This window comes from Hylobates moloch, unplaced genomic scaffold (genome assembly GCF_009828535.3).
Source record: "Hylobates moloch isolate HMO894 unplaced genomic scaffold, HMol_V3 SCAFFOLD_6, whole genome shotgun sequence".
Classification (NCBI taxonomy): domain Eukaryota; kingdom Metazoa; phylum Chordata; class Mammalia; order Primates; family Hylobatidae; genus Hylobates; species Hylobates moloch.
Genome location: NW_026652281.1, coordinates 155350353 through 155363399, shown reverse-complemented (window position 1 = coordinate 155363399; position 13047 = coordinate 155350353). Strand labels below are relative to the sequence as shown.

Below are 13047 nucleotides of genomic sequence, written 5' to 3'. Positions count from 1 at the left end.
GAGGGGGCTGAATCTGTTCTCACCCCCATCTCTGCCAGATCCCAGACCCCCTCTGGGCCTCTGTCCCACACAGACCTACCTAAAAGACGTCAAAGGCCCAGGAGCCCTGGCCAGGGTGGGGTCACCATTTTGCAGCCATAGGTTTGGAGTGCTGGCTCCAGCAGAGGCATCTGGCCAGTGGCTTGAGGTGCTGTGTCTGACACAGTTGCTGGCCATGGAGGGCCTTGGGGCCATCCGGAGGTCAGACTTTGGCTCCTGGCTGCTGGGACGGCTGGTTCTGCAGCAAGGGCAGGGTGTCCTGCTTCTCAGTGGAGCACAGCTGCTGTGTCTTCGCCAGCTTGAGCTTGGTGGGGTTTTGGATCACCTGGACAATCTCTGCCTTCCACTCGTTCTGCAGGTGATGTTTCAGGTTCTTGGCCCAGCGCTGTTTCTTCTCCTGGCAGTGCCTTTCCTTCTCCTCCTCCAGGTTAGTGTCAGAATCCTTGGCAAGCTTCCTTTCCTGCTGTTCCTTCATCTTCCACTGCCAGGATGTGCCCAGGGGCTTGTCCTGAACCATCTGGGGTAACTTTTTCTTGCAGTGGTCCTTCCACACCCACCCCAATTTGGGCCTCCCCTTCTGGATTACAGGAAACTCCTCCTCCTCCTTCAACTTCTTGGATACTGGAGCCTGGGCTGAAGAACCTTTTCCCTTCTTTGCCCCATGGCCGCCTGTTACCTCTCCCCAGCCAGAGGCAGCTTGCTTGGCTCCTGCTGACCCCGCAGGGAGCCAGGTGCCTTGGGTGTCAGGCCGTGATGGCTCTGAACTCGGCACTTGCCAACTGGGGTAAGGCTCTGGTGATCCTGGGCCCGGGTATAGCTGCTGCTGCCGCGCCCCCCCCCCCCAGGTCAGCTCTTCTGGACTCTGGGCCCACTCCGAGGCTGGTTCTCCCTGGCCCTGACAACACTGTGGTGCCTCCTCACTTGGCTTTGGCTGACATTGTGGGGATTCAGAGCTAGACTCTGGCTGTCTTTGAGATGACTCCAGGTGTAGATCTTGCTGATGCTGGGGGGACCCTGGGCTTGGCTCTGGCTGCCTTTGTGGGGGACCCCAAACCTTTGCACCCTGCTGCAGACTGGGTGATCCTGGGCTTGTCTCTGGCTACCTTTGGGGGGACCCCAGGCTGGGTTGCTGCAACACTTGGAGGAGACCCAGGCTTCCTTGTTTCTTCTGGGTTGGACTCGAACTCCACAAGGGCCAATCTCGCCCATGAAACTGAGGTGAGGCTCTCGGGCCACGAGATCCACGGCCAAGCCACAAAGTTTCCAAACCTCTGCACACATACACCGCACCCCCAACCCCACTCCAGAGAAAGACTTTTGATTCCTAGTTCCCAAAGGCTCTTGGGGACCAGGCCTGGTGGCTCACGCCTATAACCCAGCACTTTGGGAACTCAAGGCACAAGGATTACTTGAGGATAGGAGTTCAAGACCAACCTCAGCAACATAGTGAGACCCTGCCTCTGCAAAAAACCAAACAACCCCCCAAAAACAAAACAAAACAAGAAACCTCTCCCAGGGCCAGCACCCACTTTCCTTTCTCCTCTGGCAGTTTATGGCAGTGCCAGTTTCCGTGTGCCCCCGCCAGCCCTGAGCATTATCGATTTTTAAAACGTTTCCCTGTCTGAAAGACATTATTCCATTGATCTAGCTTGCCCATTAGCCCTGCACACTCCCAGCCACCTCTGTGATTTGCCTGCTTGGGTACTGAATGTCACCAGCCTTAAGGTTCTCCCATCACTGAGGCCGGCATGCACTGACCACAGGGAGGCACTGCTCCCCTGCCAAAGTCCTCTGGTCGCACCTGCTTCAGGACACTCAGCTGCGTTTCTGAGCCAAGGCTGCAAAGTTCCACGCTGGCTTTACAATCAGTAAAGGGCATCAATACCCCGAGGCGGGGACTCAGGTTTCTAAGATGTCGTTGTCGCCTCCAGCTCGATTTCAACTATGGTTGGGCCGGGCGCGGTGGCTCACGCCTGTAATCCCAGCACTTTGGGAGGCCGAGGCGGGCGGATCACAAGGTCAGGAGATCGAGACCATCCTGGCTAACACAGTGAAACCCCGTCTCTACTAAAAAATACAAAAAATTAGCCGGGCGTGGTGGCGGGCGCCTGTAGTCCCAGCTACGCGGGAGGCTGAGGCAGGAGAATGGCGTGAGCCCCAGAGGCGGAGCTTGCAGTGAGCCGAGACTGCACCACTGCACTCCAGCCTGGGCGACAGAGCGAGACTCCTTCCTTCTCAAAAAAAAAAAAAAAAACTATGGTCAGTTGGAGCCAGGGTGGGGAATCTGCAGCTTGCAGAGGGGACTAATGTGCCTCCTGCCTGAGGCAGGCTGGGGGTGGAGGCGGGCTGGGGGGGGTTGTTGTCCTCACAGCGTTTAAGGCGAGTCTGGGACAGGACCCCACCACCCCCTCCAGATCTGTGGCATCCTCCAGGACTCCAGCGCAGGACACGCTCCAGGAGCCTTGGTACTTCAGGGCCTCCAGTGGGTGCCGTCGGGGAGCCCACCCGGCTCCTTTATCAGAAAGGGCAGCTGCGGAAGCCCCGCGTCTGCGGGATGTGGAGCCGGGAGGCTCCTGGATCACGTCATCTCTTGCTCCTCACAGATACGCAAGGGAAAAATGGAGGCTCCCAGGGCCCCGTTAACTCGCTCTATTGACAAAGAACCTTCTGGACCAGACTCCAGCCAGGCCCCTCTGAGCCCCGTTCTCCACCAGGCCTCAGCCTTGGCCTATGGAGACTTGAACAAACACTAACAGTTACCAGCGCTGGAGGCCACACCCCTCAGATAACTCGGGCGCCCCTTAATTGCCTGCCTGAGAAAACTGGATGCTGCCAAAAGGATGTACTGTTTGTTCTGGCTGGCACCTGAGACAAGGTCTCTGTCTCCCGTCCCTCTGGGAGGATGGCAGTTTCCAGATGGGGAGCAGCACGGGGGCCAACAGCACTCACACCAACCCTTTGCAATTTGTCACTTTCCTGACTCTACTGAGCGACCCCCAATCCCTTCCCTACTCCCTCATTCTCCCTTTGAAACTCAAAGTCACCTCTGCAAATCCTTCCCTAGTGCAACAGCTGGTACTGATGAAAACCTTCCCTTACCCCTGTAATTGGAGCCGGATTTTGTTTCTCTTTGACAGGATCGCATAGTGAGTGGTAGAGTCAGGATCCAACCCACTTCTGCCTGAACAACTCCCCTCTCCCTCTTTCAGACCATCCTCCAGCTTCCCCTTGACCTCCCCTCTCTCCCTTCAACCTGTAAATCTTAGTTGCCAACTAGAATCACTGTAACACTTTAGAGCAACAACAACTTATTGGAAAAAAATTTACTTTTTTGTTGTATTTTGTGCTTTTTCTGCCATGTTTTGCCCAGGCTTTGTTTGCCCATCCTCTGATCCTCTGTTAGGATATTAAAAAAATTAATACGCCTTTTTTGAGCAGTTTTACGTTTATAGAAAAATTGAGCTGAAAGTACAGTTTCCACATACCCCTCCCCTCACAGTTTTCTCTTTATGAACATCTTTCTAAGTGTGGTACATATTCGAATTACTGAGCCAATATCAGTACATTATCATTCACCAAAGTCCATCTTTTATGTTAGGGTTGACTCCTTGGGTTGTACGTTTTACGGATTTTGACAGATGCATGATGACGTGTATCCACGATTACAGTCATACAAGATGTTTCACTACCCTAAAAGTTCTTTGTGCTGCCTAGTTTTGCCTTTTCCATGATGTCATGATTGGAGTGATTCAAGTGATTCTCCTGTCTCAGTCTCCAGAGTAGCTGGGATTACAGGCACCCACCACCATGGCCAGCTAACTTTTTACATATATGTGTGTGTATATATATATATATATATATTTTTTTTTTTTTTTAACATATTTGTAGACAGAGTTTCACTTTTGTCACCCAGCTGGAGTGCAAAGGCATGATCTCGGCTGACTGCAACCTCCACCTCCCAGGTTCAAGTGATTCTCCTTCCCTAGCCTCCTGAGTAGCTGGGATTATAGGTGCTCGCCACCACACTGGGCTAATTTTTGTATTTTTAGTAAAGATGGGGTTTCACCATGTTTGCTGGTCTTGAACTCCTGACCTCAGGTGATCCACCCGCCTCGGCCTCCCAAAGTGCTGGGATTACAGGCATGAGCCACCATGCCCAGCCAACTTTTTGTATTTTTAGTAGAGATGGGGTTTCACCACGTTGCCCAGGCTGGTGTCAAACTTCTGACCTCAAGTGATGTGCCCACTTCAGCCTCCCAAAGTGCTGGGACTACAGGTGTCGGCCACTTTGCCCGGCCCAGCAATTGACTCTGTCGCCCAGGCTGGAGTGCAGTGGCGTGAGCTCAGCTCACTGCAACCTCTGCCTCCCGGGTTCAAGCAATTCTCCTGCCTCAGCCTCCTGACTAGCTGGAGGCCTTGCTTCTCACTGGCCACTATAAAATGCAGTTCGGTTAGAAATATAAACTGCTCCCGACTGGTTCTATTCTTTCCACATGTTCCATATCTTTTCCTGGTCCTGTTTTTGTAGTTTCTGTTTGTTTTACTACATATGGTCATTACTAATCTTTTCTTTTTGCAATTATAACAAACTTCTGTAGGTGGTAAAGTATCCAGCAGGATGTGAGCTCAGTCTTTACTGAATAAGAAGAGGAAGGAAACATTAGCCAGGTGTGGTGGTGCACACCTGTAATCCGTAATCTTAGCTACTTGGGAGTGGTGCCGAGATTGCACCACCGCATTTCAGCCTAGGTGACAGAAAGAGACTCCTTCTCAGAAAAAAGAAAAAAATATATATATATATACACACACATGCACATATATGTGTATGTACATATATATACACACATGCACATATATGTGTATGTACATATACATACACACACATATATGTATGTACATATAAATCTTCATGACCTTGGATTTTGCAATGTGTTCTTAGATACCACATCCAAAGCAAGAGTAACACAAGAAAAAATAAGTTGGACTTCATCAAAATTAAAAACTTTTTTGCATCAAAGGACATTATCAAGAAAGTTAAAAGACAAGTACTACTGTCTGAAGGGTTATGTTTCTCCAAAATTGCTGAAATCTTCACCCCCAATGTGACAGTATTCAGAGGTGGAGTTTTGGGAAGGAGATTAAGTCATGATGGCTCTGCACTTATGAATGAGACTAGTTCCCTTATAGAAGAGGACCCAAAGAGCTTCCTTGCCCCTTCTGCCATGCAAGGTTACAATGAGAACACAGCTATCTATGACGGAGCAGGCCCTCACCAGACACTGAATCTGCAAGTGCTTTGATCTTGGACTTTCCAACCTCTAGAACTGTGAGAAATAAATTCCTGTTGTTTATAAACCACTCAATCTATGGGTTTTATTATAGTAGTCCAGACAGACTAAAACAACCACTTACAGCATGAGAAAAAATATTTGTCAAGTCATGTATCTGATGATAATCTAGTATTCAGAATATTCAAAGAATACGTATGACTCAAAAACTAAAAGGCAAACAACGAATTAAAAAATGGGCAAATAATTTGAAGAGATATTTCTCCAAACAAGGTATACAAGCTATATATGTGTATGTGCATAAATATAAGTGTGTGTATATATATATATATATGTAGTATACAGCATCACTAGTCATTACAGAAATACAAATCAAAACGAGGTACTATTTCACACCCACTAGGATACAATCAAAATAAATGTAAAATAACAAGTGATAAATATGCGGAGAAACTGAAATCCTTTTACATTGCTAGTGAGAATGCAAAATGGTTCGGATGCTTATTCTCTTCTTTCAAGAATGTGTTCTTTACCATTCTATTCAATGGCTTACATATCTGCATATTTTCTTGGGCTGTCTACATGATATACAAATATTTGGACACAAACAGAAAAATCGCTCATCTAAAAGCTTTTCAATCTGACACATAAATTCAGTTTATTTGAAAACGGAATGTTCAAGTGTTACTGTACAACTTTTACTATGGTTCACGTTTGTTAATATTTGCTAATAGCCTAAAAACAAAAACAAAACCCCCAAAATACTTTGATTTTATAATGTAAACATCTGATGTCTAAATTAATCAATAAAATATTTTTTTGTGTTTTAAATAATTGTATTCTATTTTATTTTGGTGCTGTGTAATTTCATAATAGATTAAATACTAGCTGATGCTCGTCAGAGATAAACTAGTGAATTATCATCCCATTAAGATAAACTTTGTTTCTGCTAAGAAACATCTTAATTTAAATTAGAAATTTAATGTAGGAATTTACTAAATCAAGTACTAAGATTTTATTTCTCTTACTAAATGGAGGATATATGTAAAATTCAAATACATTCAATTACTCAATTTTTTCTTTACTATCATGAGAATATAGACAGCATATTTTACACAGAGCATACAAAGCTTTATCTTCATTGAATTACAAGTAAAATATATGTATATATAAATAAATATATATAATTTAGATATTAAATGACAGAATTTACTTATTTACCTGTGCGAGACGGAATGTGATTCTAGCAATCATTCCAGGTACAACAACTGGTTGAAAACGGGACATGGGCTGGGCGCCGTGGGTCACGCCTGTAATCCCAGCACTTTGGGAGGCTGAGGCGGGTGGATCATGAGGTCAGGAGTTCAAGACCAGTCTGGCCAAAGATGGTGAAATCCTGTCTCTACTAAAAATACAAAAATTAGCCAGGCATGGCGGCGGATGCCTGTAATCCCGGCTACTTGGGAGGCTGAGGCAGGAGAATCACTTGAACCCAGGAGCAAGAGATTGCAGTGAGCCGAGGGCTACTGCACTCTAGTCTGGGCGACAGAGGGAGACTCTGTCTCAAAGAAAAAAAAAAAAAGAAAATGAGACATGAAGTAAATTGATATGATTAAAAGAAACTACATCAAGTGAATTCACCATAATGTCTCCAAGCAAGGAAAGACCACCCTGTTGAGATAAGGAATGAGAGGCTACTTATTTTGACCAAGTTAGCTCAATGATTTGGGGAACCAAGGACTACATGGATACTCATTTTGTTCCCCCACCCACCCCCGCCACCACCAAAAAAATACTTGAGAACCCATTATTTCCCAATTCATGCTTCTACTTTCACATAAAAGTTGATACTCCAAAATCAACTTAAATTTTATTAACCAAATACAATCTTCCTAAAGACAAACATTTCACAAGAGTTAAGCCAACAGAAAGATAGGGAATATGAAACAACAAAGAACATCAATAAACCAAAATTAAATGTTTGGAAAGATAACAAAATTGGCAAATGTTTATTTAGGCTAAACAAGAAAAAAAAAAGAGAAGAGAATCCAATTACTAAAATCATCAATAAAAGAGAACACCATCACTGCCAGTATTACAAAACAAAAATGATTAAAAGAGAATGCAATTAAAATCTTATGTCAAAAAAATTAAGACAGCCTAGACAGAATGGATGAAGTCCTAGAAAAAGACAAACTAAAATAGAGTAAAAGAGAAATAAAAAATATAAATAGATCTACAGAAGTTAAAAGATCAGATAGTAATTTTAAAAACTTACAATAAAAATCCCATCTCAGGGAGCTTCGCAGGTGAATTCTATCAAACACTCTGAGCAATTGGTATCAATTGTTCACCAACTGTTGCAGAAAATAAAAGGGGAGAGAACACCTCCCAATTCATTTTATAAAGCCAGGATTACTCTGACACCAAAACAATATAGACTGGTATTTTTCATTGTTTTATAAAATCAAACATATTCAACAAAACACCGCCAAATGAACTCCAGCAACATATAAAATAGATAATGCACTACGTGCAAATGTGTTTTACCCCAGGAATGCACCATTGATTTAATATTTGAAAAATCAGTGGATGCAAACACCACATTAATAGAATAAAGGACAAATATATGAGCATCTCAACAGAAATAAAGCATCTGAGAAAAACCGTATTTTTGCAAACCTTCGCTCCCCCCCGCTCACCCCGTTCCTCTCTCATCACTCTCTTTTTCCATATACCCAAAAACGTTTTCCCCACTGTCTTTCTGCAAAACCTTCTCTCCCTCCTGTTCACCACCCGTTTTTCCCTCTCCATGTACCCCCCAAAATTTTTTTTTCCACCTTTTTTCTCACCGTCTTTTTGCAATGCCTTCTCCTGCTCGCCATCCTCTTTTCCCTTTGGCACTAAGCACTCTCTGTACCCCTCCATCTACCCCAAAACTATTTTCCCCTTCCTACCATTCCAGCCTCACTGCAGTCTCTGCGGCCACCAACCGCGGTGAGGCGAGCCGCGGTGCCGAAAGCTATAAGCCTCAAGCGTGCGATGGTGGCTATCCCTGGTCCTGGTCCTGGTTCGCTAAGCTGGGCACACAGAAGCTCACGGAGCAGACACAACGTGGAATGGCCTGACTCCCCTTCAGCACTATTTATACACAGTGGTTATGCATATGAGGTTTCTGGACTACATGTTCTGATTGGATATGAGAAAAACCAGAGGCCTACTCTGATTGGACTTTATTATCATGTTCTGATTGGATGAGAGCAAGTCTCAGGACAACCAATCAGAGTGTGAAAATAAAGCCCAATCAGAGAAGGCCTAGAGGTTTTCTCTCATCCAATCAGAACATGTAGTCTAGAAACCATGCGCGTAAGCCCATGTGCATGCTGAGGAGGCCTCGCGTCATTTTAGGCTCTTCTGTATCAGCTTGCAGACCTAATTTGTTTTCGGCTTGGAGGACCCGGAGAAGGGGAGCTCAGCCACCTGCTGCACGCTGGAGGCTGGAGCCTTGCATCACCTCGGCTCGCCTCGCTGCAGTTGGTGGTGGCGAGGGAGAATGCAACGCGCACCGGCGTGTAGGAGGGCGGCCAGAGAGAGGTAGGAGGGCGGCCAGAGAGAGGTGGGAGGGCGGCCAGAGAGAGGTGGGAGGGCGGCCAGAGCAGTAGAAGGATGGCCGGCAGGGAGAGCTGCTCCTGACCGGCTAGAGGACGAGAAGCGGGGGCCACTTGTGCATGCTGGAGGCTGGAGTGTTTGCCACTGAGGCCTGCGTGGCTGCAGTTGGTGGTGGTGATGGAGACTGAAGCTCAGTTGCAGTGGTAGAAAGGTGGTGGGGTAGGTGCGCTGTCTGCGGCTGCACTGCCCGCCTGGGGGTGGCAGGTTTGGTGTGCTCTTGGGTCTGCACTGCCTGCCGCGGGGGGCTGGTGGGGGGGTGCTATCCAGCTTTGCGATGCTGGCGGTGGGTGGTGGGAGGGGTTGGCTGTGCTATCAGGGCCCTACACTGCCCAAGGTAGGGGGGGTTGGAGGCAGATTGTGTGCGCTATCGTGCACTGCTGGCGGCGGGGAGGGTGGGTTAGGGGGGCTATCAGCTGCTGCACTGCCCAAGGCAGAGGGCGGGTTGAATGAGCTATCCCAGGCTACAATGCCAGCAACAATGCCAGCCAACAGTAGGGGGCTGTTTAGGGGAGCTGTCGGGTGCTGCACTGTTGGGGGAGGAGGGAGGAGGTGGGGGTGCGGTTGATTGGGTGCACTACCCCGGGCGTTCGCTGCCCGCGATGGGAGCAGGTTAGGGCACTATCTGGGGCTGTGCTGCCCGGGGGTGGGGGAAGGGGGGAAAGAGCGGGTTGGGGGCGATATCGGGTGCTGCAATGCCAGTGGCGGGGATGGGTTGTGGACACTATCGGGTGCTACACTGCCAGCAGCAGAGGGATAGTTTGGGGGTGCTATTAGGGTTACACTGCCCGTAGCTGGCTCTGGGTGTGTCGTGGGCGCAGTCCGAGGGCTACGCTGCTGGCACTAGGGGCCAGGTTGGGGCGGTATTGGTGGGCGCTGCACTGCTGCCGCCGGCAGTGGGTTGTGGAGGTGGCCAGTACAGCAGTGGCCTCTGAGGAAGGGGCCCTTCTCTTCCTAGAGTCAAGGCTCTAGAGGGTGCACTTCTGCTCGTGTTGGAGCGTGGCGGGCGCACAGAGTTTTCGCAGCAATTCTCTGAGCACAGCAGGGCCCCCACACCCACCGTGGTTCCCCGGCCCTCGCCCTCTTGTTCGTGTTGCGGAGACCATCTGGGACCCCCGGGCATGGAATAGTGGGCACCGCAGGGGCTCAAGGCCCTGTGGGTGGCAGAGTCAGGAATGAGAACAGGTACTTGGGTGGGGAGGACTGGCTGGGTCGGAGTTTCTGCTGTTCCTACTCCCCAAGGAGCGCCTGGCATGTGGTGTCTCCAGTCCCCATCCCAGGTCAAGAGGCCAGCTTGGGCCAGGAGGAGAGGTTGGACTTCAGAAGGTGGGTGTGAGTGCCTTCGCTGAAACCAGCCCTTGCCACCCAGTGGCCAGCATGACAAGGTGAGGCTCTAACACTGCCACTTTCTGCATCCTGTTTTAGGGTTTTTTGGCTTTGCCCACCCAGGCTTTCCGAGCCAGGCCCGAGGAGGAGGTAAAGGAGGAGTTATCTATGGTGAGCTGGAGACCGGAGTTTGCCGATGGCACAGCTCTGCGACTCGCCTCCTGCGGTTGTGGTGGCGATGGCAATGGAGACTGCAGCTCGAAAGGAGTGGCAGGAGGGCACCTGTGTTGGCCAGGGTGGGCCGGTGGATGGAAGGTGACAGCAGCGCTGGTTGTGTTGGCGTCAGCGCTAATGGTGGTAGCAGCAGCAAATCTGGGGCCTGGGAAGGGGGAGTAGGAGCGCTTTGGGGCCTAGCCCGGCCTGGCATGGGTAGGAAGCTGCCGGTTCTGTACCGCAGCCCTCGGTGACAGGTGGAGGCGTAGCCAGGGCCAGGAGGAGTCCTCTCTTTTCTCCTGCAGTCTGGAGGGTGCCCTCCTCCTGCTGGCACCTGAGCTAGCTGTGAGTGGCAGCATTGCCTCATTCTTAACAAAATTTAGGGGTTGACTATTTGTGTATCTTTTTGCTTGTTTTTTGTTCTCATAGTCTTGGATTTTTTTTATTTCGTGAATCGGGGAGGGGAAAAAAGGTATCATAACAGGTCTTCTAATTCTTGCACCTGTTCTTTTTCCTTTCTTCCAGTCTAATCTTATCATCATCATCATGTTCCTCTTCACTTTCTTATGCTGCTATTTCTTGTTTTTATGCTTGTTTCTCATCCCCCCCTTTTGTTTCCTTTATCCCAAGGAATGGCCTTAACAAACCAAACTGAGTGAAAAACCACTCGTCACTGTTACATTTTTAAAATAATCAGCCCCTTACTTTGGAGCCAGTGGAGAGAAAGATTGAGAGGGTGCAAGGCACCTCTGGAAGGCTGGGATTTGTTTTTACTGGGAAGAAAATAGGTTCTTTGTCATCACAAGCCTTGTGTGACACCAGCAGCTCCTCCTCGCCCCACTCTCACAAACCACAGCACCCAGACTGGTGAGTCCGAACACACATGCACACACACACACATACGCACGCATTACATTCATGTGCACACATATTCATGTGCACATGTAGGTACATGCTCATATACTCAAGATAGACATTCACATGTGTACACACATTGCACACTTGTGTGTGCACACACATACATGCACATGCACACCCATACAGGCACACACACACACATTAACGTTTCCTGTTTAACATTTTCTCTTTGCCCCTGGTGAAACGAGGGCCAGAAGATACTGCCCCACCATTGTGATGCCTTCAGTAGGCAGACTGGGGGAAGTTTGGTCACAGCCATGGTGCCAAGTTTTGAACTCAGCCTCTGAGCTGAGCCTGGATCCATGGACCTTCCCCAATGTCCCTCTGCTGCCTCCACACCCCATCCCCAACACCAGCCCCCCGTGGAAGGTCAGAGGGTCAGGGGCTGTGTGTGCAAGTGGACATTATTGTAGATGCTTCCGTAATGATGTGCAGGAGGAATAAAGAATATCTGTGTTAAACACTCTCAGCTTTCCTCTGCCGTTTAGCAAACATTCCAAGGAGAGGAGAGTGATGACGGGACAGAAATAGGAGTGAGAAACAGGAAGAATGGACAAGATGATTAGAAGGCTGAACGAAGGAGAGAGCAAGCTAAGATGAGAAAAAGCACTGCAGAAAACATTCTGAAGAAGAGAGAAGGAGGGGCAGATGGGGGAACAAGGAGCAGGTGGAGAGAGAGATTGAGAGGGTGCGAGTCACCACTAGAAGGCTGGGATTTGTTTTTACTGGGAAGAAAAAATGTTCTCTGTTACCGCAAGCCTTGTGTGACACCAGCAGCTCCTCCTTGCCCCACTCTCACAAACGAGTACCCAGACTGGTGAGTGCAAACACACATGCACACACTTACATACATACACATGTACACTCGTGCACACACAGATACATGCATATATACTCAAGATACACATACATTCACGTGCACACATAGACATGTACTCACATTCACACTCGTGTGCGCACATACACACATGTACGTGCACACACATACAGGCACACACACGTTCACACACATTAGCATTTCCTGTTTAACATTTTCTGTTTGCCCCAGGTGCAACTGAGTGCCAGGAAATACTGCCCCACCATTGTGATGCCGTCAGTAGGCAAGCTGGGGGGGAGTTTGGTCACAGCCATGGTGCCAAGTTTTGAAGAGGTTTATGCTAGTTTGGGTTTCTTAGCATGAGCTAGATCTTCCCTGACAGTGGCATCTGGCCCCAGCTCCATGCAGTCCTCACCAAGTCCCGTTGCCTGTGCATCCTATGTTTCATCTTCCAAAGCTGGCTTTAGCAGTGGCCTGTGAAGTTGGCTGCAGAACCATCGAAGTGTGGAAATAGAGATCAGAACTTTACATAATTATTTTATCTCACTTTTTAAAATTCTTTATGTTCTGTATATGTTTAATAATGTTTATATTAGTGGAGTTGAGCATTTAAGTGATCATTAAATAAAAATACAATACGGCTGCATGCTCAGAAAGATTTTGCTTTTAGCTATGTTACCAGGGAAGCTTGGTGGTCATTTTTCTCTGTCTTTTCTTGGACAATCTTTTGGTTCCTTTTCCATTTCAGTCAAGTGTCAAGAGAGTTCTCATCTCTCTTCC

The 13047-nt window shown here is 48.2% G+C and overlaps 1 pseudogene; it reads right to left on the bottom strand.

Annotated features, from left to right (window-relative positions):
• Positions 1 to 241: 241 nt before the first annotated feature.
• On the bottom strand, positions 242 to 3184 carry LOC116470658 (coiled-coil domain-containing protein 86-like; annotated as a pseudogene).
• Positions 3185 to 13047: the final 9863 nt, after the last annotated feature.